This window comes from Hesperophylax consimilis, chromosome 5 (assembly GCF_061612785.1).
Source record: "Hesperophylax consimilis isolate HC1 chromosome 5, BYU_Hcon_1.0, whole genome shotgun sequence".
NCBI lineage: Eukaryota > Metazoa > Arthropoda > Insecta > Trichoptera > Limnephilidae > Hesperophylax > Hesperophylax consimilis.
This window is the reverse complement of record NC_142840.1, coordinates 2099518-2103660: the sequence shown is the minus strand read 5'-3', so window position 1 is coordinate 2103660 and position 4143 is coordinate 2099518. Positions and strand designations below refer to the sequence as shown.

Here is a 4143-nt window from a genome sequence, read left to right as displayed (position 1 = left end):
GTACCCAAACCCGCCTCCCAAATTGAGAAAACCGCTATAAGACCAATATTCAGAATTGAAACATTGCTTGAAATGGCTTTAGCCGTGTTTGGTGACTTGATCTCAATAGCCAGGTACTCCCCCGCCTGCCTTTTACCCATCTCCTTCCCCTCACTACTAATTTAAATGGAGCTCACTAGCTCCAAACGGTTGGGAGCAGTTGGGACTCTTGTGCGGTTTTCACATAAAAAAGTAATTGTCTAATAGGGTGGCTAACGTAAACATGTAATGTAAACAAACGAACAGGTTGCCGGCAATGAAAAAAAAATTATGATATTGCCTGTGATTTGGTACTTAAATGCGTCAGATCGAAATATCATCTTACGAAAAAAATAACATAAATACACCTAAAACAACTGTTTTGCCTTCATATATACAGAAAATTCACAATTACTTTTGCAACATAATTTACTATATTTTTTATCGTAAACTTTTGTCTTTTTCTATTAATTTTTTTTTTAATTTGCATTAATTAATATAAAAAACAATTAATTTTGTAAAATTTTTGACAACAGCACTATTGGTTGCAAGTATGCATCATTCTAATTATTGTAAAGGTAATCAAAAATCTATGAATGTTTGTCTAAAAAATAACTCGGTTTACCCTTTGTAGTGTGTATGGCAATTATTTTATTAATGGGTATAATTTTTTTCGATAAACTTATTTAAAAATTAGGTTTAAATTTATTTGTTGAGTTGGGGGGTTTTAGTGTTAAGTCGAATAAAACATTAAAATAATTTATGAATATATAATGAAAAGTAAAAAGTTGCTCCAGGTGAGGCTCGAACTCACAACCCCGGCATCGCTCACTAGTGACTGTCTTATAAGTACCGTGCGCTAACCAATTGCGCCACTGGAGCCCGATACATTCCGGGCAGATACCGGACTATACTCTACTATAATAATATACAATATACATACCAACGTCGAGTCGCAAATACTAATGTGTTATTTAACTACCGTCTTGCTATATATAAAAGTAGGTACTACGCTTATCGGTCAGTCAACTTCATCACTGAGCAGAGCATTTATTTTTTTTTCTTCTATGTATTCAATAATATTAATAAATTTACAACAGTTTATTTTTATTGAAGTTCTGCTATGTAATTATTATAACGCGTGACAGCTGTTTCGCCCTCTGAAGGCATGATCAAACTGTATCTGTACCGAAACAGCTATCACGCGGAATAATAATTGAGCAGCAGAACTTGTTTAAAAATAAACTGCTTCTTGTAAATTTAATAATTATACTTTTGAATGAATAAAAGAAAAACAAATAACTCAAATAGAATTCTACAAAATAGCCTAGATAGCAATAAACGTGTAATTATTATTCATAGGAATTACATATTTACACACACATTCATATCTAACCTACTTTGCTTGCTGATAATAAAAACGGTATAGATAAAAAAAATCTGTTACTCACTGTCTGATGTAATAACCTATAAAAATATTTCTATAGTAGAATAACTTAATGAGTTGTAACTTTTGATGATAATATTTACAATTCTCAAACGAATGATTTGAAACAGAAAAGACAGAAAAACGAATCAACAGATTCGAACCGACTGAATAATAATAATGTTGTGTAAGCATAAAATTGTATTTTTTTTTTGTCTACGGTTTTGAGTCATTGCAAAATAATCTGATTATCTAGCATCTCTGATTTGTTGATTGCATTAATCTTCGCCAAAATCTCATCACCAAGACATTATTTACGATAGTAATGGTTTTGGCCGTGTTTGGTGTATTTGTCTGAATAGCCAGGTACTTCTCCGCCTTCTTCTCCCCATCTCCTTCCTCTTCCCACTACCTAAAGCCTCACAACACACAATTGGCAAATGCCATAGTGTCACTGGCTTCAGATGGTTGGGAGTGGTTGGGACTCTTGTGCGGTTTCACATAAAAAATAAAGTAAGGTATATTTTTGTAGCTGTATTAATTTTAAAAAGTTTTCTTTTTTAGGTACCGCCGGTTATTTTTATTGTTATAGTGGACAGCTGTTTTGCCTCCATAATTAATTTAAAAAGCTAAACACAAATGACGCTTAGTAGAGAAGAGGAACCAACTAAAGTGAAACATACATCGTCCCATGTTCCTTAAAATCAATAACGTTGTTCGTTTGTTTAAAAAAAATTTTTTTTTTCTATAATACCTTTTTGATATTCGTCACGATAACTAATAAATGATATGGGTTTTATGTTCTATATATTTAAAGTAAATATATAATATTACTGTAGAAAGCAATCACTTTGTGGTTTGACATATTTAATAAAATAAAATCCTTTTTGTTAAAACCACGAGTTTTTAATATTTTTTAGAATAATTATTTGTACCCTGTACCCTTCAGTAATAATTTGTACCCTGAAGATGCTTGAGTACAGCAAAAACCGGTCGGTTATAAAAATTATTTAAAACTCGTGGTTTTAAAACAAAGAGTATTTTATTTTATTAAATATATAATGTTCTAAGAATATATCATTAAATATTCATAAACGACTGTGTTTGTCAACGTGTTTACCTGGCTTTTAGTAAAAACTATACAATAATTGACATTTCAAGTTTTCGACAATTTATTTCACTGATATGGCAGGATTAAAAAGTTGTGAGTTTTTTTTTTTGTAATATTTTAATTGAATTGAATTATCGAATCCAACACAAAAAAAAATATAAAGCACTTGGTTTCAACTTAATTACTAAAGAAAAAAGTATTAATTTCGAGGGAGATGGTAAAAGATGCAATAAAAATCCATATTTTATCAATAAACGTTTTTAAGTTTGATTGTCAGGAAATGTGCATAAATTATCAAAATAACCCAAACTAACACCCTAAAAGCATATTTTATGCATGTTTAGTTAAAAAATAGTTTTCTCTATTAGATATTTAATTCGAAACCAATTTCAAAAACCCTTTGCATCAGGCGGAATTCAGCAACTCAACCTTGTAATGTTATTAGCCAATTATACATATCTTTAAATCTGCAAGCTCTCAATCAAGGGTGTGAATGCGTTAAATGATAAATTTAATTTGATAAAATTATATTATTGATAAAAAAAATAATCGAATCGAGGTGAAATGAAATGAGTCGAATCAAACAGATAATAATAATTTTATAAATACTGTATAGCGCCGAGTTTGTGAAGATGAGAAATAACCTCAAGGGCGCTATAGATAGGAGTGAGATGGCCGGGTGGTAGGAGTTGAAAAAGGTATTACAAAAATTATATACCTAGATCTGAGCATAATTTATCGTGTCTATCCTTTCCTTTACGCCCTGCGTGTCTACTGAAAACACCGCATAATACTAAAAAATCTATTATCCGTAGTATTAGCAGTGTCCTCCAAACAGAAATATATACTACACTTGTTTCTCCGGAAGTCGGCTTCTTGAGCAGTGGCGGCGGTAGTAAGGGTTGCAAAATATAGCCTCTCGTTATCTGTTCCGGAAACGAATACCTTGCCTGCAGTACCAGCACGGCTACCAGCAGTTACCAGCCAGTAGGAAGAAGGTAAGTCTGTCGCACATTGCGACTTGCGACATCACGGAAACGTGTCGCCCAGTATAAACCAATGTAGGTATATATTTTTACTTCACAAACGGCCCAGGAAACACTTCGGGTGCTGATTCATGTGTTAAAACAAAAAGTGGGTGTGTCAAGCCTACGCAAGACAGAAGTGAAACTTCTTTTGTTAAACCGTATGAACCACAATCAATTACGTATTTCACTCGTATTACACTCACGACGCAGTATACTAACCAAGCAGCTGATGCTTGGCGTGGCGCAGTTCGCTGGTGTCTGAGAGAGAGGAAAAAAGAGAAGAGAGAGAACGTTCGTGAGCGGCTCCCCCACCTCAACAAGCGCATATGGTGAGAGAGGGACAGTGAACGGTGAGCGGTGGTGGGGGTACCCGCATTTTCGTGTCGATCCTGACTCGGTTTTACTCCGTCCATCGAAAATCCATTACGCGCCTAAAGAAGTTTCACTTCAAAAAAAAATATGTTAAAAATTAATTTTACTGTAACATCATCCGTTTTGAGCGGTTGTCGCTAAGTCAGATATCCCGCGGGAAATAAAATATATTGTTCCAAAGATTGTTG

The 4143-nt window shown here is 33.5% G+C and overlaps 1 non-coding gene across 1 annotated transcript; it reads right to left on the bottom strand.

The window, feature by feature from the left end:
- Window positions 1-807: 807 nt before the first annotated feature.
- Window positions 808-900, bottom strand: TRNAI-UAU (transfer RNA isoleucine (anticodon UAU)). Its single transcript is given in 2 exon segments — window positions 808-843; window positions 863-900. It is a non-coding gene; the product is annotated as a tRNA-Ile (tRNA).
- Window positions 901-4143: the final 3243 nt, after the last annotated feature.